Consider the following 27,484-nt stretch of genomic DNA (forward strand, 5'->3'; position numbering starts at 1 on the left):
GTTGCTCAAGCTCAGTGGAAACCAAGGAAATATAAATTAAAGTAATAATTTTGCAGGTATACTTTCTCATCCTTCAGAGGCATAGAGTTAACTGTTGTCAGAGCCTTAATATAATTGATAATTGTATGTGTTACTGGTAAGAGTATATATTGGAACAACTGTAGATGCTTATATGTTCTTGACCTAGAAATTCCATCTCTAGAAATCTGTTGTGAAAAAATATTTCCACATGTACATAAACATTGCAGCATTGGTTACAGCAGAAAAATATAAGGCACAATATAAAGGTGAATGATTAAATAAATTGTGATTCCTCTATACTATGGAAAATGATGCAATCGTTAAAAGTAATGAAATAGATAAATGGAGAGATGGATGGAATTATAACAACAACAAAGGATAGTACGCACATTATGTTCATATTAATGTCGAATATATATGCAAATGTACACAAAATAACTGGAAGGATATCAATTAATGTAAGCGAATATTTAGTGAATACTTACATGTACTCGTGATTGTTCTAAGGTACTGGTTTTATGGCAGTGACAAAAGAGGTAGATACCCACTACTTTGTTTATCTCTAGGGTACTGGACTGAGTACTGAAGAGGGACTTCCACTGTTATTCTACATGTTATTGGATTGTTTGAATTTCTTCTCGATTGGTATGTATTAATATGCTACTTTTATTTCTTTTTTTTCAATATATGAAATTTATTGTCAAATTGGTTTCCATACAACACCCAGTGCTCATCCCAAAAGGTGCCCTCCTCTATACCCATCACCCTCCCTCTCACCCCCCATCAACCCTCAGTTTGTTTTCAGTTTTTAAGGAGTCTAGCATATAAGATAAAAAAGAGATAAAAACTAAATTCACATGTAGTCCTTATCCATTTGAATCTTATAAGTCCATTGGCATGAAATTGAATAATTTGGTAATTATTGATAATTACATATTTAGATACTTTTGCATTCACATTTGCTGATTTATCTACCAGCAAGGGACTACAATAGTGTTTATACACATACTAAAATTTTTAGGGTTAATATGTAGATTGCTTTCATCTATACTATGAAGGGAAACAATTGCAGCCACATCTAGAAATCGCTATCTGAAAGGCCGTATGGTGTTAGCAAACTTCAAAGAAACTCTTCATTTCTTTAGCTAGGGCATATATGGCAGCCAAAAATAAAAAAATAAAAAAAAAAATATATATATATATTTTGTGGGTGATACTTTAATTTGAGGAGGAAGAAAGAGCTTGCACAAGTAATTTGAGATAAATCATTTTAAGCAGCTGCATATTCATTCAAAACAAGTAATTATACCTGTGTTTATACAACATTTATAATTTATCTAGTTTCTTTGAGAATGATGTGCTCTGTCTCAGTTTATAGACTTAGTTTTATAGCCAATATTCTGCAGAATATGGTGTAACTTGCACTTCTAAGGCCTTTCTGTTTCCTTGTGTCAGTCATTATTAATCTGAATTGTTGAAGTAGGTATAAATAAGTCTAAAGGAAAAGGGAAGTTCTTCTTTGTCCCTATTGAGTTTGAGGCGGTCAGTTCGTAGGCTCTAGAACTCAGAAAAGTGGCTAAGAGGTGATGTAACAATTTGGGAGTCTCCGATACCAAAATGGTAGCTGAAGCCTGATCATGAACACAACACATAGCCGAGGAAGAGAGTCCGAGGAAGATAGCGAGCAGAACAAGTTGATGATGAAAGCTGGGGATGTTAGAAGAAGGTGCATCCAGTAAAAGACAGAATCAGGAAAGAGGGGTGTCACCGACAATAGGAAGGAACATTGAAGTTGGTATCTACCTCTACGTATCTTTTAGATTATTTCCATATCCTCTGAGTCATCACTTAGATATAAAAAGGTTCTGATGCAACTGTGCTAATCATATAACTGAGTCTCAACTCTTGGCTTATGTGTTTTGCTTGGTGGTATTTTATGATTCAATGAACTACTTGGTCAATTTGATAGCAACTGAAAATTAAAGAGGTTTAATTTACCTGTTTATGTAGTCACTTGAGTGTCCTACTTTTCTGTTGTTTTTTTTTCTTTTAAGGATACCTGATGACTGTCACCTATCATATCTTCTAACTGAGCTATTCATTGTATATACATATCCTTTCTTAGTACAGATTTTGTGATCTATTTGGCTGATGTCAAATTTTGGTTTGTATCATCTGCTTCCTAAGGAGATTAAAAAAAAAATCCTAACGTTAAATACGTTGCTAACATTGATATAACTAAATCAATAAAAGCACTAATATTTCCTGTATGCTATATGCTGGTTTTAAAGGTGAGAAGAATTCGAAATGCTGATATGCTTCAGAGTGGTAATATTAGGGGTAGTGGAATTATTCAGTTAAAATTAATTCAATTAGACACTTTTTTTTTTCCAGAAAAGTGGGGTTATATTTTTTATACAAGCTGATTTATGTGGTTTCAACAGAAATGATCAAATTAATCAAATGCTAAGTTTACTCTTTTTTTCATGCTACATAGATTCATTTGGTCTACAAAGGTTGTTTGGTTGAATTTACACAACTTTAGCAATGTGTGCATTAAAGCTGCATTTCCCCCGAATAAAGAGCTGATTTCTCAGGCCCTAAAACACACCAGGAGTTAAATACCACTTATCCAGTCAAATAAGAGGTATTTTTGAAGCATTACAAAAGGAGAGAATAGACAAATATTATGGTCCAATGATTCTGATAAATACAAACGATCCAAAACCTTCAATCCGAGAATCAAGCATAAGCAATGCCCAGTTTTCCTGAACTCCCTGGAGAAGAAATAATGGAAATAATTGTAATGCTGGAGAAAAGCTTAGCAGAAAGAGTCTAGCTAGGCTTCCTGTGCAAACTCTTGCAAAGACAAAAAAAAAAAAAAAAAAAAACAAAAAAAAAATCGCTGAATCTCACACATGGTGAATGCTGGAAGTTCTGATTGCTTATCTGAGCTCTCCAACCTTTGGCTACCTGCCCACCTTCAGGGCAGACCCTGTCATCCTTGGCATGAAACAGAATGAGGTGATCTGAACCTAGGAGTCTATTTCTTCCCTAGATGCATGTGTACGATTCCTATTAATTTTAATGAGAATTATGTTTGCACATCGAGGCAGGATAAATCCCTTTGGGAGGAATCTTGCCCTTGGATGCGAACGCGTAATTTCCATTAAAGGGACAAAACCCCAGGGGAACCATACATGGGCGCCCGAGGGCAAGCTTTGACCCTCTGCATAAAAAACAGTGCACAAATCACCGGGTCATCTTAAACTTGTAGATGCCAAAAACATAAGAGGTAAGTGAGCATTTATTTAAGCCTGAATTTTCTATTCGGTTGCTGTGGATTTGTCAGAGAACTACCTTTAACGTGTGATAATATAAAGAGGAGAGGCCACCAAACTACAGACTCATCAGAATCAGGATATTATTAAAGAACAGTAACCAACATAAGGTGAATAGTATTTTTTTCTTTTTAAGAAGTAATACGATTGGAATGAAAGAGCGAATGTAAACTGTGTTCATGAAGAAAGTAACCTACTTCACATACTCTGGCTTCTAAAAGAGACATTGAAGATTATGGACAATTTAAATCTTTTCATCAGTGAATCTGGTGTGAAAACTTTTTAAGTGGCCCTAATATATAATGAATAATCTCAGGGCAGAGATCTGTTTGAAGGAGATATGATTGATGGTCTATCATTCCTAATTCACTGTTTATACTGGTAGCGAGCCTACTGGGAAAATACCTCATTCATCAGGGTATTAGTGAATTCAACCAACGTATGGCACCTTCATTTTAACAAACTAAAGGAGAAAAGCTAAATGGGGGAAATTGACAACCATCTCTGATTCTATGATAATGCAATTAGGCTGCTCCTCTCCAGAGCTTTTGCTAATTCACAAAACAGCTTCAGTCGGCAGGTCATAAATATATGATCATTTTTCACACTTTGAAAAGTAATGATGCCTTGACATGAATCAATAAATCTTGGTGAAGTCCTTTATACTTTTTATGTTCAGCATGCAAGTCAGTTTTAAAACTCATGTGTATTAAATCTGACTTGCTATCCAGCCTGTGTTTACATAATCTAATTTAACAAAGTCTCAAATAAACGTGTAAATGAAGTGTTTATAGTAAGCACAAGGAAAGTTTCCCTTTCATTGAGAAAGTGTGATATGGTGCATCAAACTATTTTAATTTGCACCCTGAAATACCCATATTTGCAAATGTGCCACATACAGAGAGCTGTTGCTCTTAAAATTTGGTAGTTTCTATATTGAGCTTTGCATGTTATGCTCAATAGATGAATAAAAAAAATTCTACTGCATATGACACAGTGTGTAATACATTATTTATCTAAAATGGATCCATTGCAAAACATCCAGAAAGCATTAATAACCATCTTCCAGGCCCCCCCCCAAAAATGTTTGTTCATCTTTCTAAAACAATTGCATAAAAATGTGTGGCAAACATATATACATGTATTAAGTAGGAAACACTCACAGCAGCACAACATTTTTCTAACAATCATAGTTCTGCATGCTCTATGGGGAATAGGAAGATGGACAGGCTAATGAATACAGCAGGTAGCAAGCAGTTGAGGTTTGCTTAAGAATGAATTATCAAACAGCTACAAATTGCCAATTTAAAGAGGTTATACCATACAGTACATAGCATTTTATTTTTTATTCCTGGAATGGTTGACAATTTTCCTGGATGAAAACTGAAATGATACTAAATCATAAATGTACCTGCTGTGCTGTCATTCCCATTAAACTCCCCCTTTGTTTTGTTTATTCACTGTTCATGGTTGCAAAAAATGATGTGCTTTATCACTGGGGTGGACAAAGCAGCACTTTCATCAAAGACCTGGGTGACAATATATTTTTAAATTAAAAAGAAAACAATCGGCGCTTGGCTCGTGAGTCTTTCACAGTCATTTGGAATTGCTGATGAAAATAAATATTACGTAGAAAATTGTTTTTGAAGTGTTCATGCATTCTGCTTCATCTTCATTATTTGATATTTGCTATGATGAGTAATTGATATGATAGACTATCTATAAATAGACTGTGTCTTCACAATACAACATGGAGGGGGTGATGTGACTTCGATCCCACTGATGGAAATTTCCATTTTGTCTTGTGCTTGGTAAGTCTAGCCTTAAGCATACATATTCCCCACAGGCACTGTCGTACTGAGCGAAAGTGGGCAACGGTTAACACACGTTATAGGTTCTTAAAAATGTGACTTTTTGAAAACCAGATCATCAAATCACAAACCCTGTCATCTGGATACTTTGGCACTGGGTGTGAAGTGTAAGTGATGAATCACTGAATTCTACTTCTGAAGCCGAGATTACACTAGATGTTCACTAACTGGGATTTAAATGACAACTTGAAACAAACAAACAAAAAGGACACTTTGGGAAAGCCATCCTGAGAACTCCCTTCGAATGTTCATAGACACCACCTGGCACTTGACTACTAATAATCAGGGAAAGATTTACATCCTTCAGATCCGCGCACAGCACGTTGAGCTCTCTTGCATCGCTCATTATAGCGGATCCTGGTTTGATGTGGGGTGAAATGGGCTGTTTCCTCCAAAATAACCACCTTTACTTCAAAACAGGCCGTGAAAAGGGATGCAAAACCACCTCAAAAATTATTGGACCGGATCCTGTGTCTCGCCCTCTAATTCTGACCGTGAGTCTGCTGGAGGCCTGGCATCCATTTTATGAAGGTTCTTGCGAGGAAAATATTTGGATTAATGATATAATTTAGTGACAATTTAGTGACAGTAGGTCTAACCTCAGCTGAGTGACAATAGAATTGAAAAAGTCAACCAGTGGGGGAGAAGCCACTGTGGCTGTTGGGGCAGCAGCAGGGAGGCTGCGGGAGTCACTCTGATTGGCATTGTCACTTTCCCCATTCATCAAGCAAGGCCAGACTTCCCGAATCATTTACCAGATGGGGCAGCTCGTCAGTTTAAACACCTGATATGAAGCCATCCGTCATCTGATAACATGATCGTTGGGCTGCAGCTGGCTGGGTGCTCTGCAGCCCGAGCGCACATGTGATGGACTGAAGCCAGGGAGGCAGGCTTAGCCGGGTTGCCCTCCCTTGATAGGATTTGCAGTCCTCCACTGGACCATGGAACAGGTGGAGGCTGAGAGAGAATGAAAAAATTACCATGTGTTGCAGGGATTAGAGCCTTACACACTCACCACTCCACTTGAATACCAATCAAAGCCAGACACCCCAACTGGAGTCAGGCTAACTTCAGGCCTGGCCATACAACAGAGAGTGAGAAGAGACGCAGAAAAACCTGGAAACCCTGGTTTCCTGCAGTGAAGAACAACTTTTCACATGGGTAACCTGCCTCAATTTTTTTTTTCCCCAAACCCAATGGCCAGAGATGAGATTTGTTGCGAAAATTCAACTTTTTCTTTTCCTTCCTCAAAAAATAAATAAACAAATAAACAAACAAAACAAGCATCTTGAGCATTTTTAAAAGGGGGGGGGAGAAAGAGTAATCTCTAGGGAATCATCACAGATCCTGTTATTTTGTGCTCACCATGGAGAGAACTAATGGAACAAAGAAATCAGACAAAGGGACAAATTACGCGCACTTACGCTGAGAGTGTTTACTGCCATGTGAAATATAATTACGCTGATTTAAAACGTTCACTGCTTAAATGGGCTAGAGCTTGCTGGAGTAAGGGCCAACCCCTCAATGGAGAACGGGGCTTGTGCTAAATTCCAAGGTGGCACGGGAAATCGGGCCGTGCACAAGGGTGGCCTCATTTCTCACCCTGGTGGACCACTCTGTGAAGCCGTCCCTTTTCTGGTGAAAATCAAAATCCCTCAATTGGAGAGTCTATCGCTGAGATAACAAGTTAACTAGCGAAGACTTAATCCTCTTATGGCTGTAGGGGAATAATATAAAGAAGTTTATTCTGCTTAGCATATGACACCCCTCATTGTCATAATTCCTAGTGAGGGTCTCTTCCAGCTTATTTCCTGTTCTTCAGCAGCAGTGAACAAGCTCGCTCGCTCTCTCTGTCTCAGATGACCAACTTGGCGTGTCCGCCCGAAGCGACTTTGTGCGTCCAAGCAACCTCTCCACGGACATGATTTTGCAGCTGTGAGGGGGTGGGGCCATTTCTGAGGCCCAGTCTCCATGTAGTTTTCACTTCCTTGCTTCACATTTGCCGTTCAGGGTACGTTGTCTCTTGCCCTGAGACGCACCATGGAAGCGCCTGTCTGCTCCGACTTGGATGGGACCTTTAGACGATTATTTAAACATATATGAAGACAGAAAAAACACGAAACCCACCGGACAGCCAATCTCCTAAAGCCGTGTGAGAAGTTTTACTTTCTTCTTTCTTCACTCATATTTATAGTTAAGTTTTATGCCCAAATAGTGAACAGAGAATGTCACAAAGATGTTAACTGAGCAGAAATAGGGAACGACGAGTAAGAATTTAAGGAGCATATGTGGTTCAGAGAGAGAATGTGGAGAGGAAAGAGTGGGGGTTGGAAGTCAGACCGACCTGTGTGCAGACCTTAGTATTGCTGGAATTCGCTAGGTAGCTTCAGACAAATTATCTTCTTTGAACTAGAACGTTTTGATCTGTGAAAAGTGGTTATTTAATATACTTTTTGTATTGCTCATGTTTAGCCATTGCAGGCTCTGTACAGTGGTATATCACCGTGCTTTTAATTCTCATGCGTATGGTTTTTTACTTGTTTTCATTAATGGTTTCCATTATTAAATATCTTTCTCAGTTATTTTAACAGTTAAACACAGTACTGAATTTAAATAGTTAACAGTGCTCGGCACGCAGGGGGATCTCTTAATAATAGCTGCTATTTTGCTCTATACACATTGTATGAATAACAATGAGACAATTTATCCGTAATAGGCAGCAAAACTTTTGCAGTTTTAGTTTAGTAACACTCATTACGGGTTTCCTTTGTGCCACTTGCCATGCCTGGGATTAGAGACATAAAAAGACACTTAAGGGCGCCTGGGTGGCTCAGTCTGTTAAGCGTCCAACGCTTGATTTCGGCTCAGGTCGTGATCTCATGGTCGTGAGACTGAACCCCACGTCAGGCTCCACGCTGAGCACGGAGCCTGCTTAAGATTCTGTCTCCGTCTGTCCCTCTTTCTCGCTGGTGGACTCTCTCTCTCTCTGTCTCTTTAAAAAAAAAGAGACACTTAAGACATAGTGCTTCTCCTTCAGGCATCTAAGCCAAGGAGGTTAAAGTTACACAAGGAAAACTTTTTTTCACGGTACACTTTTATTGCTTTTAAAGGTCCGATCAGCCCTTGTAGAACTTAAATCACAAATTCTTCCCCACATATTGGTGTAACACATAAAATGGGCCTAACACTGCTTGGGTCAACATAAAAAATTTTCACATCTTGAGCATATATTAGAAAAGAGACGGTTTAATGATTAAAATAGTATATTCTCTTGGTCTGTGGTTCATAACGATTCACTTTACAAACACTTGAAAACGTAAAAATGCAGTCTACTGTGCAAGGCACAAAGAATGCGGAGTTAAATAAGATGGAGTTTTGCAATTAGCTGAGGTGACAGACATAAAGATAATTGTTATATGATATGAAATATGCTATAAAAGATTTGTAATAAATGCAAGGAGAAAGCAGAGTGAAAATAATTAATTTTGTGTAGGGCATATGGTCATCAGGGAAATCTTTGTAGGGGAAATAATATTTGAATAATGAGTAGGATTGAAAAGAGGCAAAGTTCATTCTAGGCTGAGAGACTAGCACAAAGGCCCTGGGGGACTTCTAACAATGCAAAGAGCATTTCGTTTATTCATTCAACAAATGTTTCAAAACAAATATTTATCAACTTTTATACAAATGGTCCTGTGAATTTACACTTCGAAGCTCTCCTTAGTTCCAAATACACAGCGATGATAGATAAAAATTTTAAAGTAAAATTTAAAAAGATACAGCTGTGCTAAAAACAATAAAGTAAAGCAAGGGTCTCTGTGGAACAGATACAAAATAGAAACGATTGGTAGTCGGCAGAGGCACAGATGAGGGAACAGGCCTGACTCTCTCTGGGCACAAAGCCTGGTAGTTGATGCTTGTGGAGTAAATTGTTCCCTGTGAGGTGGTAGAAAGAAGAACCAAGCTCACTAATTGAAATCAGGGCTGGGTGAGAAGCCACTCTCTTGTGAAAGGGGGAAAAAAATCTGGCTCATATGAAACTGTGGAAGACAGAAGAAAAAAAATACAAGCTTGTGACCAGAAAAGGAATTGAGCCCCAAGATGACTTTGTGACAGAAACTGCTTTATAGTATCTAGTCTTCAATGTAAGTTGTGGCCTTGGGGCATCTTGGTGGCTTGGGCGGTTAAGTGCCTGACTCCTGGTTTCGGCTTGAGTCATGATCTCATGGTTTGTGAGTCGGAGCCCCGCGTTGGGCTCCAGGCTGACAGCTCAGAGCCTGCTTAGGATTCTCTTTCTCTCTCTGCCCCTCCCCTTCTCGTTCTCTCTGTCAAAATAAATAAATAAAAACTCAAAAAAATAAAAAAGATGTGGTTTTGATATGAGGGACTTGGGGGACAGAGTAAAAGCACCACAAAACTAGACATGGAGGAATAAACAGAGAAAGGAATCCTGGAGACCATTGATGGCTCCTGAAACCACAGGGAGAAGGAAAAAAAAAAAACCCTATTATTAAAAAAGTAGTCAAGAAAATAAAAACCTTGTATATTAATTCAGTACATCATAGTTAATGTAGTAGGACAACCTGATAAGTAGCTTAAAATAAATATGCTTAGGATGTTCAGGGAGATGACTAAAGGAATAACATCCATAAAGAACAAAGAAATAATTAAAGAAAACCCAGGATAAAAGGAAACAAAAAAAGAGCTGGATATGAAAAAGACTTAGTTAAAAATTCTGAAAATGAATACGATAAGCAGTGAAATTAAAAGCTCTACAGGTGGACAACACTCTGAAGTTTTTTTTTTTTTTTAATGTTTATTTATTTTTGAGAGAGAGAGAGACAGAGTGTGAGTAGAGGAAGGTAGAGAGAGAGGGAGACACAGAATCTGAAGCAGGCTCCAGGCTCTGAGCTGTCAGCACACAGCCCGACATGGGGCTCGAACTCATGAACTATGAGATCATGACCTCAGCTAAAGTCAGATGCTTAAAGACCAAGCTACCCAGATGCCCCTGAATACACTCTAGGTTAGACACAGGCAAGGAAGAATTAGTAAATTGGAAGAGAGTAATAAATAATTCACCCAGAAAGCAGTGGTGTTAGAGATGAGAAGTATGTATATGAAAGAATATTTAAGAACCTGGAGAATACAAGGACAGGCTCCTGTATACATCTAACAACAGTTGCAGAAAGAAAAGAATACATTGCAGCAAATGCAAAGGAAGAATAACCCTCAGAGAAAAACTTCTCAGAAACAGTATATGTCAGAGATGCACCAATATAATCAGTTTAGGAAAAATAACTACCAACATAGAATTTTATACCTAATTGAATTATCATTTAATATTGAGGTCAAAATGAAGACATTTCAGGCATACAAAGACTAAGAGAGATTGCAGCAATCAGATACCAAAACAACCACTAAGCAGGAGGGATAATTTTGACCCAAAATTTGAGCAAATGAGTAAATTCAATAATATACTAATTGGAAAATACAATGTATGTGTGTACAAAATATAAAATAGGGGTGGTTAATGTGTAGCCAGAGTAGGTTAAGGGCTTTGTGATCTGAGCAAAAATAATTTTGAATAATTTCAGACTTAAAAAATTTTTATTTTATTTTTAAAAAATGTTTATGTATTTAGAGAGAGAGAGAGAGAGCACAAGAGGGGTGAAGGGCAGAAAGACAGAGAATCTTTATTTGAGAGAACACATGCTGAATGTGGAAGCTTACATGGGGCTCAATCCCATGATGGCGAGATCATGACCTGAGCCGCTATCAAGAGTTGGATGCTTAGGGGCGCCAGGGTGGCTCAGTCGGTTAAGCGTCCGACTTCGACTCAGGTCACGATCTTGCGGTCCGTGAGTTTGAGCCCCACGTCGGGCTCTGGGCTGACAGCTCAGAGCCTGGAGCCTGCTTCCGATTCTGTGTCTCCCTCTCTCTCTACCCCTCCCCCGTTCATGCTCTGTCTCTCTCTGTCTCAAAAATAAATAAACGTTAAAAAAAAAAAAAAGAGTTGGATGCTTAACTGACTGAGCCACCCAGGCACCCCAATTTTAGACTTACAAGAAAAAAAATTCCATTGCGGCTCAGAGTGAGTAGGCCCTTTTTCAGAAGTAGCCTATATTCAATAACTGGTTGATGTGGGAATACAAAAGTCTGGTTTATGTGCCCCAGAATTGGACAACTCTGAAGTGTCATCCAACTTCCTAACACTTCATGGGATCTGCTGAGGTCTGTGCTACAAATGCATCTCACTTCAACTTTCCTCCTGCCCCGTGCTGCTTTCCTTTCTACTTATAGAACTTCTCAAAAACTCTTCGGCATGCAAATCTCTGTCTCTGAGTCTGTTTCCAGGGAGCCTGACATAGGACCATTGGGGATGGGAAGTGGTCCCAGGAAGCAGACTCTACAATGGGAAATTAAAGCTGGATTACTTCCTGACCAGCTGACAGTGAGAACTCCATCACTGTTGGTCCGTGGAGTCCTGATATCTCCAGGTTGATGTAGCAGTGAAAGAATTAAATTTCTTTCCGGTGATGACCCTGGATTTGATACTAGTAGAAAAGAACACACTGGCAAGAATAATATCTCAGGAATTAAGAGATTTAAGGGAAGTAGTAAGTAACTATCTGGACCATGGAACTAGATGGCTTTTGCCATCAGCGAGAAGAAAGCACAGTGCTTGGTAGGCCTTCTTGCATTCTGGAGGAAGCGTATTTCACACTTGAGAAAACTGCTGTGATTTATTCACCAAGTCTGGCCCAGGAAGGAAAAGGTTCTGCAGCAGGTCTAGGCTGTGGGGCAAGCGGTCTGGCCACATGGACCACTTAACCTTCATATAACCTTGCAAGTCCAGTGGTATTAAAGCTGTCTATGGTACGAAAAGTCTCTCGAATTTAAGGCAAGCCCCAATAGGAAAATCACAACCAAGATTCCTAAGTTTTCAGAGGGAGGCCACGACCTCTGCCGAAGTGAAACTATACTCCACTTTAAAAATAGCCCCTGGAGTGTTCCTGAGTCCTGATGAGAAGAAGCATCTGATCATGGAAACTCAAATAACCAAGTGATCAGAGCTGACTCTTATGAGCTGTGTTCTGTCACAGCCATCATGATATAATGTCAGGAAGGCTCGGTGCAATCCATTAATAATGTGGAAGGGGGATCAGACAAGATTGGGGCCAGAACTACAGGAAGCCTTCAACAGCACGTGGCCCTGGACTCCATATCATCCGCTATGTATGGCTACACAGGGGGGGAAGGAGAAGAAAGGTGAGGAAGAAGGAGAAAGGTCAAGCATAAGTTAGGGATGAATTGACTTTCTATGTGGGTTAAAGTTAAAAGTGGACTATTCAGGAGTGGCCCTAAAAGAGAGTTGTGTGAGAAGATCCTCCCAATGGGAAGAGCTTTGAGTGGAACATCTGTTTCGTGTGGAAAGTGAAGTAACCCAACAAAGAGTATACATGGACTTATGAACAGTGATGAATGGTTTGGCTAGTTGCCCAGGAACCTGGGAGGACGGAGACCGGAGGGTTGAGGAGAAGGAATTCGGGAGAAGAAGCATGTGCCTGGACTTAGGGAAACTGGCATGAGTATCTTTACGTCACAATTAGTATGGAACAGAGAATATCCAACATGAAAGAGAGGAACCAGCCAAGCAGCCAGAATGACTCAGCGATTTTGTTTTGGCCAGAAGCTGTCGTCGTTAGTTAATCCATTGCTGCAACAGTGGGCTTCTGAATGGAGCAGCCATACGGGCAGGGATAGAGTTCATGCAAATGGACTCCCACCCGCCAAACTTGATCCAGCTACTGCTATGGCCAAGGTGTCATCTGCCACCACAGCGGCCAAAGCTGAGCCCGTTTTTGCGCTATGTCTTAAAGAGACCAACTTGCTTTTTGATTACATGGGTCCCTATCTTGCCCAGGAGGGGCAGCATTTCATTTTGGCTAGAATTGACATATCTTCTGGGTAGAGTTTATCCTTCCTGTCCTTAGATTCTCAGATGATATAGATTGTCTAATTCGGTGAAACAGTATCACACAAATCACCTCACAACAATGCATCCATTTTGTAGCAAGTGTGGGTGTAGCACATGGGATCCGTGGGATCCATGATCCTATCACATTCTGCCCCTCCCAAAAGCTGGTAAAGCAATGAACAGTATTGCCAAATATTTTTCCTTGTATGGATATGTATTATAACTTGTGATATCTCTGTTTTATTGCCATTTGTAGCAACTCTTCTATGAACATTCATGTACAGGTCTTCATGTAGACATTTGTTTTTGTTTCTCAAGGGTAAAGGCCTAGAAGTGTAATCGCTGGGTTTTAGGGTAGGTAAATATTTAACTTTATATGGAACTACCAAATTGTTTTCCAAAGCAACTGTACTATTTTACATTCCTAAGAACAATGTACAAAAGTTCCAGTTACTTCATACTTTTCTAGGATTTGGTCTGGTCTGTTTTTGTTTTTGTTTTTAATTGTCATTCTAGTAGAGATACAGTGCCTTTTCATTGTGTTTTTAATTTGTACTTCTGTAATGAATGATGGTGTTGAGCATCATTTTATGTGCATATTTGCTATCCACACCTCTTCTTAAATGAACTGTCTGTTCAAATCTTTTGACTATTAAAGACATTTTTTGGTCTACTTATCAGTGAATTGTAGGAGTTCTTTATATATTCTAGATTTAAGTCGTTGATCAGATATTTATTTTTCAAATATTTGCTAGGTTTGTGTCTTCTATTTTTCTTTTCTTTTTAAAAAATTATTTATTTTTTTGAGAGAGAGAGAGAGAGCATGAGCAAGAGAGGGGCAGAGAGAAAGGGAGAAAGAGAATCCCAAGTAGGCTTTACACTGTCAACATAGAGCCCAAGGTGGGGCTTGATCCCATGAACTGTGAGATCATGACCTGAGCCAAAATCAAGAGTCTAACGTTAGCTGACTGAGCCAACCAGGCACCCCAATCTTCTAATTTTCTTAGCAGTGTATTTTGAAAAGTAGTTTTAAATTTTGAGGAATTCCAATTTATCCATTTTTTTTTTATGATTTGTGTTTTTTGTGCAAACTAAGAAATTATTGCCTAACCTAACATACATTTTTCTCCTGTGTTTTCTTCCAGAAGTTTTATGGTTTTAGGTTATACATTTAGGTCTATAATCCTTTTTAAGCTAGATATTTTGTATGGTATTAAGTCAGGGTTTAAGTTCACTTTTTTTGGCATATAGATGTTCTATTACCATTTGTTAAAAACAATATTATTTCTCCATAAAGAGATTAACTTATGTATATAGATAATTTTATGTATCTTATTATACATCTTATGTATATAGATGACCTAAAACAATTAAAAAAATAAATAATAAACTGTGTTATTTTAGTACAGTTTTAGATTTACAGAATAATTGAACAGATTGTACATAGATTTCCATATACCTACCTACTCCTACCCCTTGTGTACATGCAGAGTTTGGTTTATTATTAACATTTTGCTTTAATGTGGTATATTTGTTATAATGAATTAACCAATATTGATTTTTTTTTTTTTTATCTTGAGAGAGTATGCATGAGCAGGGGAGAGGCAGAGAGAGAGGGAGAGAGTATCTTAAGTAGGTTCCATACCCAGCACAGAGCCTGACATAGGCCTTGATGGCACAACCATGAGATCATGACCTGAGCCAAAATCAGGAGTCAGACTGAGCCACCCAGGCACCCCAATATAAGTATTATTAAGTATAGTCGATAGTTATGTTAAGATCCTCTCTTTGTGTTGTACAGTTCTCTGGGATTTGAATTAATAAATAACTTTAAGTAATTATTAATTATTTAAAAACAATTTGCATAATGACATATATTCATCACTATAGTTTCATTTATGCCATCTGTATATCTTCTTTGGTGAAGTGTCTATTCTGATCGCTTACCCATCTTTTAAACTGGGTGGCTTTGTTTTCTAATTATTGTTCAGTTTAGAAAGTTCTCTGTATATTCTGAATACAAGTCCTTTTCTGGATATAATGTTTTACAAATATTTTCTCTAATATCTTCACCATTTCTTAGCTGAAGTTTTTAACTAAGTTTTTAAAGCTCTTAAACTAAGTTTTTCTGTCAAAAATTTAAAGTAACTACTAAAAGAAATGAAATCAATAGCCTCCAAATCATATAGAAACTAAACAGCATTAGAAAGTATTAATGATCCATAAGTGGAAGAATGTTAGAGAAAAAATGCAAATACAAAATATTAATTGGAAAGCAAAAAATGGAAAAAATAGAAATACGGCCAAATATGTCAATCACAAGTATAAACATATTCAACTCTCTTATTAAAAGAGTCTAGTCTAGGGGCGCCTGGGTGGCGCAGTCGGTTAAGCGTCCGACTTCAGCCAGGTCACGATCTCTCGGTCCGTGAGTTCGAGCCCCGCGTCAGGCTCTGGGCTGATGGCTCGGAGCCTGGAGCCTGTTTCCGATTCTGTGTCTCCCTCTCTCTCTGCCCCTCCCCCGTTCATGCTCTGTCTCTCTCTGTCCCAAAAATAAATAAAAAACGTTGAAAAAAAAAATTAAAAAAAATAAAAATAAAAATAAAAGAGTCTAGTCTAGTATCAAAGTCTAGTCTCAGACTAGACTAAAAATGTGTTACTGAGAACATATAGAAGAATTATAATCAAGAAATGGAACAAATAGTTGAGTATGTACTCTGAAAATCATAACCAAAATAAAGTTATTCTAGAAATATTAATATCAGACCAAAGAGAATATAGCATGCATTCCTGAAATGCAAAGATGATTTCCCACCAGAAACAAGTGTATTCACACAACACATCATATTTCCAGATTAAAGAGGAAAAAAATGTAAATATATGAATGGACACATAAGCATCTGACAAAATTCAACATTTAAGTATAGTCAAATAATGTTACTAGGCCGTAGTTAAAATCAATTAACTAGAGAGACAAGCATTCCAACATGGACATATTTTGAAAATGTGATGTTGAACAAAAATGTTAGGGCGCCTGGGTGGCGCAGTCGGTTAAGCGTCCGACTTCAGCCAGGTCACGATCTCACAGTCTGTGAGTTCGAGCCCCGCATCAGGCTCTGGGCTGATGGCTCGGAGCCTGGAGCCTGTTTCCGATTCTGTGTCTCCCTCTCTCTCTGCTCCTCCCCGTTCATGCTCTGTCTCTCTCTGTCCCAAAAATAAATAAAAAACGTTGAAAAAAAAAAAATTTAAAAAAAAAAATGTTATAAAATAGCATCTATTATCTGATACCATTTATATAAGGTGTAATTACTTATTAAATCAGTATCATCCTGTATACGGGTATATGATCTATTATATTAAAAAAGTATAAAAATATCTTCAGGAAAAATAAACATTACATTCATAATAGCTTTTACCTCTGGAAGGGGGAGAGTATTCAGAAGGTTTGAGCTTTATTTGTGATATATGCAATCAAAAGCAGAAGCAAAACACCAATAAGTAGTATTCATTGAATTCCCAATTTTGAAGATATTTTCTAGGCACTGAAGATACTGGGATGAGTGGGTCATGACCTCTGTTTTCAAAATACTCTCATTTCAGGAGAGGGACTTAGTTGCACCTAAAATGGAAGACTCTAAGGAAGGCCCTCGTTGATTTTCATCTGAATTATCCCAACAATAATTCTGTTAAAAGCTCCACATAACGTTCGTTGTTGTTACTGTTGAGAGATCTGGGTAGCATATAGGGTCATCCCTAATACAACTGCACATAAAGCATCCACTTGTTGTTCATGTTAGGAGAAAAATATAAATCTTAAGTCTACTTCCTAGTAAAAGATAGTACATTGTGTACAGTGCTTTATGAGACCATCAGTCCAGCGATAACAGACCAGATCATTCCTTCCCTGTCCCCTCTTCGAATCCAGGCAAACACCCTGGTATTCAGTACAAAAAGTTTCCCTAGTGAAGTTAGCCTATAACTGGCTTGTAACTGTAAGAGAATTAAGTTGAGAACCAGAGAAGAAGGCAGGACGGATAGGAGCTGGGAACAGAATCCAGGAGGCAGAAATGGAGACAGGATCAATGATACTCAGCACTGGGAGAGATTCCCATTCACAGGACTGTAAGTTAAAAAAAAAAGAAAGAAAGAAAAAAAGAGAAAAAAAATCATTGTAAACCTTCTCTTCATGCCACATATAAGGAAAATCTTCCTCTTTATCTAGTGAAACATCGATTCTTTCTCATAGTTAATTGCTCTAAATTAAATAAAATGTTTCTCAGAAACAAGATGAAATACATTTAGATATTTTCCTATACATTTGGAATGCTCTAAAAAGCCATTTACAGCCCTTAAAATGATTGGCTCCATTTCTACTTCCTGTTCTGTAAATGAACCAGAATCAATAAAATATTTTATGGCTTTGAATATATTTAGTAAAATGGTTCCTCCCAAACAACACACACTTATGCCTAATATTCAAATTTATTTTATGTTCAACCTACTTAAAATGAAATGTAAGCTGCAATGAAGACCCGGGTAGTGATATAAATACAAAGAGTAGATGGGCCATCTCTAATATATTTCAGAACAGGTTTTCTAGTATTGACTTAACATTCAACATACATGAACAAAGAAGTTATGTGTAACTTCCTTTTGCAAGATAATTAAGAATTAAAGTACAAGTGAAAGTATGTTTTAGTCAATTACCTCCGGAATTTTCAAAAAAAGGTATATGTTTGTTTATAATGATAAACAGAAAAATTCTGAAGCCAAATATTTTACTTTTGGTAGTCCAAAGTTATGCTTTTTAATCTTAGAAGATGATTATGCCTTTTAATCATGGAAGAAATTTCAAGAAAGCTGGTGGGGGCGGTAATATAGATTAAAAAATAGCAAATGGCTTGTGATCCATGGTAAAAAAAAGTCTTTCAACAAGCATACAATATTTGAAGAAGTCTAAGTGAAATTTTTGTGTGTTTTTCTTTTTAATGTAGAGTAACATAGGTATAGAGGGCTGTGTAATTAGTTACATTTTAAATAAAATTTATCAGATAAATATTTCTTATGTATTTGGTGGGTCTTAAAAATCCATATATGGGGGCGCCTGGGTGGCGCAGTCGGTTAAGTGTCCGACTTCAGCCAGGTCACGATCTCGCGGTCCGTGAGTTGGAGCCCCGCGTCAGGCTCTGGGCTGATGGCTCGGAGCCTGGAGCCTGTTTCCGATTCTGTGTCTCCCTCTCTCTCTGCCCCTCCCCCGTTCATGCTCTGTCTCTCTCTGTCCCAAAAATAAATTAAAAAAATAAATAAATTAAAAAAAAAAAAACGTTGAAAAAAAAATCCATATATGGACTCAAATGAAAGGTTACAGAATTTGGGATTGTTTGGCCTGGATATTAGAAGGATAAAGGATTATTATCAGAAGAACATTCTCTGTCTCCACAGAGGACAAAGCAAGAGGAAATGAGCTTAAACTGTTTTAAAAGAAGGTGAGTCAACATGGCTATACCTTCAAGATCATTCTGACTGAGTTCACCAGTTAACAGAGTTCCACCTAAATGACTGATTGGATCAATTCAGCAAACAATCCATCAGCTAGTTATTTTGGCAAAGAATGCAAATGCAAAGCCTTTGATTAGAAGGAAGTACTCCTTTAATTAAACATTAGGACATAAATTCAAGTAAGATTATAGACTCTATCCCTAAAGGTCTATCAAATTAAAGTAGACAGCTCTATAGATTGAATGGTTTAATCAGTCAATGAATATTTATTTAGTACCTACTTCATTCTTAACATTGAACTATTGAAAACAAGGGACTAGATAAGAGAATCAATTGAAATAACTGACAGTCTGTTACAGAATGAGTTTTGTCCCCCCAAAAGATATGTCAAAGTTTTCATCCCCAGTACCTGTGAATGTGACCTTCTTTGGAAAGAGGGTCTTTGCAGCTGTAATTAGACTAAGATGACATCTTAAGGCTAGGCCCCAATCCAATATAACTGGTGTCTTTGTAAGAAGAGAAGACAGAGACAAAGAGGGAAGGTGGCCATACGAAGACAAGAAGGAGATGGCCATATAAATATGAAGACAGAAACTGAGGCATGCACGTATAAGACAGAATGCCAAAGATGATTGGCATCCCCCAGGAGCTAGGAAATAGGCAAGGAAAAGATTCTTTCTCAGGAAAAACCAATCTGGCTGACACTTGGAGTTTGAACTTCTAGCCTTCCAGAAATGTGGGATAATAAATTGCTGTTGTTTTAAGCCACCCGGTTTGTGGTACTTTGCTATGGCGGCTCTAGGAAATGAATACACAGTTTTTTTGTTTTTTGTTTTTAAGTTTGCTCATTTGTCTGTAAATGTGGCTAGTAATTTTGGGATTTTTTTTGTTTTTAAAGCTTATTTATTTATTTTTAGAGAGAGAGAGAGCGCGCAAGTGGGGAAGGGGCAGAGAGAGAGAGAGAGAGAGGGAGACAGACATGTGGGGCTCAAACTCATGAACCATGAGATATTGACCTGAGTCGAAGTCAGACACACTTAACCAACTGAACCACCCAGGTATCCCAGTGAATACACAGTTTTAAATTATTTTTTCTGTTACATTAAAATACAGTATAATCTTTTATTTTATTTTAAAAAATGTTTAATGTTTATTGATTTTTGAGAGAGAGAGAGAGAATGAGCAGGGGAAGGGCAGAGAGAGAGGGAGACACAGAATCTGAAGCAGGCTCTAGACTCTGAGCTGTCAGCACAGAGCCCAGGGCAGGGCTCAAACTCATGAGCCATGAAATCATGACCTGAGCCAAAGTCAGATGCTTAACCGACTGAGCCACCCAGGCACCCCAAGTGTAATCTTTTATAAGTCATTGACTTATTCTTTTTTTGAATTGATTTTTAAAACCCAGCTTTATTGGCATATAGTTCACATATGATACCATTTACCCATTTGATAATATTGATAATAAATATTATTTAATAAAAATTGATCTTGAAACTAAAACTACTGGAAGAAAACATAGGTGAAAATCTTTTCGATATTGGTCTGGCAATGGTTTTTTTGAATATGGCAACAAAACACCGACCACAAAAGCAAAAATAAATAAGTTTGCATCAAACTAAAAAGCTTTTGCACAAGAAAGGAAACAATCGACAGAGTAAAGAGACAACGCATGGAATGGGAGAAAATATTTGCAAACCATACATCTGATAAGGAGTTCATATACAAAATATATAAGGAGCTAAAACAATGCAGTAGCAAGGAAATAAATAACCCAGTGGAAAAAAATGGGCGAAGGACCTGAATAGGCAGTTTTCAAAAGAATATATACTAATGGCCAAAAAGTATATAAAAAGGCATTCAATATCACTGATCACAGGGAAAGGCAAATCCAAATCACAATGAGTCATCACCCCATGCCTCTTCAAATGGCTTTTTCAAAAATATAAACAACAACAACAACAACAAAACAAAAAACCAAGTGTTGGTGACAATGTGGGGGAGCAAAAGAATCCTTGTGCGCTGTTAGTAGGAATTGGTACTTTCATTTTGGAAAACAGTATGGAGGTTCCTCAAAAGATTAAAAATATAGCTATTGCATGATCTGGCAACCCAACCTCCCAGTATATTCTAAAGGGAATGAAATTGGTATCTGGAAGAGATATGTTCACTGCAGCATTATTCATAATAGACGTGAAATGTAGTCTACCTAAGCATTGACATATGAATGGATCAAGAAAATGTGGTGTGTATAGAGATGGAATATTATTCAGCCTTAAAAAACAAAGAAAGCTTGCCATTTATGACAACAAGGATGAGACCAGAGAGCATTATGCTAAAGGGAAATAAGCCGGACCCAGAAATACAAATACTGCATGATCTCACTTACTTGTGGAATCTGAAAAAGTCGAATTCATCCAAGCAGAGAACAGAATGGTGGTAATCAAGGATTGGGGGTGGGGTGGGGAGAAATGGAGAAAAGTTCATCAGAGAATATAAAGTTTCAGGTTTGCAAAATGAATACATTCTGGAGATCTAACAGTGTGATGGCTGTACTTAATTATACTGTTTTGTTTACTTAAAATTTGCTAAGAGAGTAGATTTTAACTTTTCTCTCACACTCACAGAAAGCTCTGTGATGTGATGAACATGTTAATTATTTCGATTGTGGTAATCATTTTATAATGTATATGTATTTTAAAACATGTACACCTTAAAAAAAGTATACAGCTAAGTAGATTTTAGTATATTGACAAAATTGTGCAACTATCACCACAATCTAAGTTTAAACATTTTAAAAATCATTTTTAAAGTTTATTTATTTATTTTCAGAGAGAGAGAGAGAGAGACAGAGAGAGAGAGAGAGAGAGACCGAGCATGGGGGAGGGACAGAGAGGAAGAATTCCAAGCAGGCTCTGCACTGTGCAGAGTTGCTTAACCGACTGAGCCACCCGGACGGTCCCTAAATTTAGAATATTTTTAATATCCCCGTGCTTCCTCATTCCTCTCCTCCAGTCACTGGAAACAAGTCTACTTTCTGTCTCTATGGCTTTTACCTATTCTGGAAATTTCACGTAAATGGAATCATATTTGGTTTTTCGTTACTGGCTTCTTTCAATTAGCCAAACGTGTTCCAGACTTACCCGTATTGTCACATGTATCAGCACTTTAGTTTTTATTTCCAAATGACATTCTCCTGTATGGAAACACAACTTTTGTTTCCTCATTCATCAATTAATGAACACTGAATTTGTTTCCCCCTTTTGGCTGTTGTGAATAATGCCGGTACGAACATTTGTGCAAGCGTTTGCGGGGACGTGGGTTTCATTTCTCTTGGGTATATGCCTAGAAGTAGATTGCCAGGTCTTGTGGTAACTCTTTGTTGAGCCTTTTGAAGAAGTGAAAACTGTTTTTCTAAAGTGGCATTTCATATTTTCACCAGCAAATATGAGAATTCTAAATATGTTCTGAGTATTATCTTGCACATTCCTTATAGCAACCCACAAGGTGGGTACTGTTCATTGCCACCTCGTAGGGCAGAGTACACGGAGGTATAGACCGGTTGAGTAAATCATCCAGCCTCACAATTTCCTCAGACCCCTTCTGAATGAGTAGGTTTCTGAAACTCCCTACGTCCCCCCATCCGTTCTCCAGGACAAAACAGCCTCTTCTTCTCAACACATACTTTTGAAGGCATCTCGGCTGTTCGTTCTCTGAACACTATGTCGTAAAGAGGATTCTGGGTGAGAGGGTACCACTGTCCACGGCAGTGTTCGAGGCAGGAAGATGGGGAAGTGTTCCAGGGCAGACATGGAAATATGAGATCCCAAATTGCTTTTATTTTTTCCTCTTGACTTTGTTTTATTCGGACATTTTGTAAGACTCAGAAGATAATGTATTTCTTGAAGACACTAAGGGTGACTTCTCACTGGATCTAGGAGGAAACCATGCCCCCAGACCAGCATGAGCAAGATCCATGATACTTACCTTACCAAACTATGAATTAAGTAGTATTCCTTAGGGGTTTGTGTGGGTTGAAATAACAAGGAAAGCAATTCATTTCTAACATTATGAAAAGAAAGAGTAAACGGATACCGTGTCTATCTTCAAAGGCTAGTGAAAATGGAAGCAACGGTGATTTCCATCCTGATGTGAATGACCATGTAGCTTGAAGTAAGGTGAAGTCTCTTAGGATTCCTTTAGCAGTACGCATTATAGTTTTTCTAAGAATGCTGTAGCAAATTACCGCTAACTCCAGTAGCTTAGAGTAACAGAAATTTATTCTCTCACAAGAGACTAGAAGTCCAGAAATAAGGTGTCAGCAGGATATGTTGTCTCTCTTCTCACTTCTGATGGTTGTGGGTCATCCCAGCCATGCCTTAGCTTGCAGCAGCATGACTTTACTCTCTGCCTCCATCGTGACAAGGAACCTTCTTCCTTATGTGTATCTGTGTCTTCACATGATGTTTCTTCTCCTGCACGACTCTTTCTGTATCTCTTTTTCTCTTCTCTCTCTCTCTCTCTCTCTCTTTTTTTTTTTTTGAGAGAGAGAGAGACAGAGAGAGAGAGAGAGAGGGAGCAAACACGGGAGGGGCAGAGGAAGAAGGAGAGGGAGTCTTAAGCAGGCTCCACGTCTAGCACGGAGCTCAACGCTCACTACCGTGAGATCATGACCTGAGCCGAAATCAAGAGTTTCTGACTTAGCCACCCAGGCACCCCTGTGTCTCTTCTTTTCTAATATGGACACCAGTCAGATTGGAATAAGGGTCCATCCTACTCCAGAGTGACCTCATCTGAATATGTATCTTAATTACATCTGCAAGGATTTGGACCTATTTCCAAATAAGGTCACACTCACGGGTACCAGGAGTTGGATTTTCAACCTATCTTTTAAGGAGGACACAATTCAACCCACAACACAGTAGATTAGTGTCAATAATATGACTCCACTGGGACTAGTACTCCAATAGTATATTCCACTAGTATTCGTTTCTGATGATCTTTTGGACTTAGGTATTTGTAGTATGATTAAAAGGCACTGCTAAGGTATTATGGCAAATACTGATCATTATACATTCCAATCCCTATAAATTCCTATCTCCTTTGAATTTTTTTAATGTTTATTTATTTCTGAGAGAGAGAGACAGAGCGTGAGCAGAGGAGGGCCAGAGAGACAGGGAGACACAGAATCGGAAGCAGGCTCCAGGCTCTGAGCTGTCAGCACAGAGCCCCACGCAGGGCTCGAACCCACGAACCGTGAGATCATGACCTGAGCCGAAGTCGGACGCTCAACCGACTGAGCCACCCGCGCACCCCCCCTACTATCTCCTTTGAACTAGAGGCAACCAATTTTTAAAATTCTGATTCTGATAATTCTGCCTTCACTCAGTGTATTTGTGGGAACTTCTATTTCAAAAGTGACGTAAGGGATAGTAAATTATTCCAAATCATGGCATGTGTTTATTCTTTGAAGAGGTAGTATGCTGTGGTGAAGAAAGTAGCTAGACCTAGTTGGCTAAAAACTGGGTTTTAAACTTACTGGTGAAGTGACATTGTTCAGCTATAGCTATTTGCTCCAAGCAGAGGAGAACTGGAAAATCTTGTCTGCAGAGTCATGCTCAGTGAGTCTCAACCATAAAGTTTCACTGTTAAAATGCAGAAAGCTGGTCTGTCTTCATCTCCTGGTCCGTCCACTGACCGGCAGTGGCCGGGACACATCACCATTTGAATCTGGTGACCCTGTATGAAGAGAAGTGTTTGATCTAAGAGTCCCTGAGAGGTAGTGCCTGACAGAATTTCGCGGGTCCCCGGGTCCAAGAGGAAGTCTCCCTTCCTTGGTGTCTCTCAATTCTCATAGATCCTTTTGCCACCACGGTGTGTTTTCAGTCAATCAAATCTCTTTACCTGTATGCACAGCCATTATTTCCAAAGTTGCCATGGCAGGGGTGCTCTGACACACACCGGGCTCAGGAACACCTATCCTTCTGATCTCTCTATGCCTTCTGGAGAGTAGAGCAAGCATTGCCTCCGTTGCCTTTTGCAGATGGTTTGGGGAGGGTGTTAGAATGTGGGGCTGGTGGCCAACCTCCCAGATGTGAATTGTCTCCGTCCCATCCTGCAAGGAGGTCGGACAGTTTCCTTACCCACTCCGTGCTTCAGTGTGCTCAGCTGTAGAAGGTGGTAATAATAGTACCTACCTCATGCGTTGGCATAAGGAATGTGCAAGATAATACTCAGAACATTTCCTGGCTCTGCTCCGCAAATGCTTACAAATACAGCAATTTATAGTAATTGTTGTAATAATAATCACAGCTCAACCTCCGCTCTTCCCTATTTTTCTTCTCTTACCCCCAGATCTCCATTCTTTGGTCCTTCTGTGTTTGACCCTCAACTTGAGATTGGAGAACCACAGGACTGGACTCTGGGTACCCAAGTCCAGCCAGCATTATCGTTGCCTGTTTTACCACAGTTGGCTCCTAACCCACCTCCTTACCTATCTTGACCTCCTGTGATTCTTTTTCCACAAAGGAGAGTCATTTTCTAAAACATGAAGCACATCATACTATATCTCTGCTTAAAATCCTCTAGTGGCTTCCCAACATATTTTGTTTGTTTTGTTTGTTTTTGGTTTCAGGAGTAGAGTTCAGTGATTTGTCACTTGCATATGGCACCAAGTGCTCATCACAAGTGCCCTCCTTAATACCTATCACCCATCTAGCCCATCTGCCACCCACCTCCCTCCAGCAACCTTCAGTTTGTTCTCTATGGTTAAGAGTCTCTTGTGGTTTGTTTCCCTCTCTTCTCCCTGCCCCCTTCCCATATGTTCATCTGTTTTGTTTCTTAAATTCTACATGTGAGTGAAATCATATGGTATTTGCCTTTCTGATTGACTTATTTCACTCAGCATAATACATTCTAGCGCCACCCACGTCATTGCAAATGGCAAGATTTCATTTTTTTTTGATGGCTGAGTAATATTTCACTATCGATATCGATAATGATATAGATATATACAACATCTTCTTTATCCATTCATCACCAGAGAGACACTGAACTGTTTCCGTAGTTTGGCTATTGTAGATAATGCTGCTATAAACATTGGGGTGCATGTACCCCACTGAATCTTTATTTTTGTATTCTTTGGGTAAATACCTAAATGTGCAATTGCTGGATCATAGCAATTTAGTTTTTTTAGGAACCTCCATAGTGTTTCCCACAGTGGTTGCCTCAGTTTGCATTCCCACCAACAGTACAAGAGCGTTTCCCTTTCTCCCCATCCTCCCCGACACCTGTTGTTTCTTGTGTTGTTAATTTTAGCCATTCTGACAGCTGTGAGGTGGTATCTCATCCAATGCATTTAAACTCTCAACTTCTCACCTTTGTTTACAGATCCTTATGCATCTGGCCTCTTCAGTCATTGGGACCTCATGTCACCTGAGCGTTCCAAGCTCACTGTATCTAAGTACACTTGTGACAGCTCTCCTGTCTGCCTAGAAGGCTCACCCTCATGCCACTTCCTGTCACCTCATCTTAAGAGGCCTTTCGTGGCCTACTAATTCAAAATTCACATCCTGTCAAATCAACCTACTGAAATTCTCTTCATTGCACATATCACCTTCAGTGCTTTCCTTCCGCTTATTTATTTGCACTGCTTACCTCTCCTCATTTGAATGTAAGCTCAGTTAGAATAGTAGCTTTCCTTGTCCTGTTTAGTGTTCTATTTCCTTCACCCAGAACAGTTCCTGGCACATAGTAGTTACTCAGTAAAGTTGGTTGTTAGATTAATACTAATACTAACATTGCTTTCTGTCTCAGTAGATGCACATTCTTTCCAAAGGAAACTCCATCTTTTTATAGGAATGGTGACATCTACTTACCACACACCTTATTATTTAGATTAGATACAAAAAACAGTCTTGCCCTTAATATAAGGACAGGTTTGTTGTTAATGAATAGCCCCTACAGGTAGAGAACAATCATGGTAAGTGGGCAAGGGTGATGAGGCATGTAAGGTCACATACCCAAATGTCCCATACTGAAGAAATTTTCCCTAAAGCACCATTACATCATCTTTTTAAGCAATGAATATTTCGTGTTCTATTCCATACTACCTAATTTTTGTTTTAATTTATAATTTCTCTAAAAAAATTCAGGTAAAAATAACATTCTGGAATGATAAACTAAATTGTTAGTAGCACAGAGTAATTATTCAATTAATATTAATTAATTTTCTTTTATTATCTTCCGTTCCAGAGACCATGCCTTTGAGAAACAGTGAAACATCAGTCAACGTGGTACATTTGTACATGGATAGAGAAAGTCTGGAATAAATTAGCAGCATCAATAACTTCTGGCAAAGGGATGAGATAAGCACACGAAGAGATACTTCAAATTTTTGTTCGACTTACTTCTGTGTAGTTTGGATTTTTAAAGAAACTTAAAAAATATCTCCATGCAGTCCTTGTGTTCTTAAAAACAAACTAATGGAAGCAAGGAAATAAAAGGATGAAAATTCCACACTTTTTCATTAAAGTAAACATGAGGAAATTTGGAGAAATTTTAGAGCGATGCAAGACAATAGTTTAAAAAATGACTATGTTTTGAATTGGCACCGATATCAGTTTTTTGTTTCTAAAGTGCAGCTCTGAGGATTAAAAAAATAAACAACTTGCTGTTCATAGCAGCCGCAGTTTATTTGGAAAAAAAGATCTAAAAATATAGCGAATTAGTAAGTTATTTATAGCATATTAAGAGGAGTAGAAGAAATGATTAAT

General features: G+C 38.5%; 1 long non-coding RNA gene across 1 annotated transcript; it reads left to right on the forward strand.

The window, feature by feature from the left end:
• Positions 1-586: 586 nt before the first annotated feature.
• Positions 587-27,161, forward strand: LOC131494294 (uncharacterized). The gene is made up of 3 exons (XR_009253297.1): positions 587-666; positions 7,267-7,385; positions 26,964-27,161. It is a non-coding gene; the product is annotated as an uncharacterized LOC131494294 (long non-coding RNA).
• The last annotated feature ends 323 nt before the right edge of the window (positions 27,162-27,484 follow it).

This window comes from Neofelis nebulosa, chromosome 14, assembly GCF_028018385.1.
Source record: "Neofelis nebulosa isolate mNeoNeb1 chromosome 14, mNeoNeb1.pri, whole genome shotgun sequence".
Classification (NCBI taxonomy): Eukaryota; Metazoa; Chordata; class Mammalia; order Carnivora; family Felidae; genus Neofelis; species Neofelis nebulosa.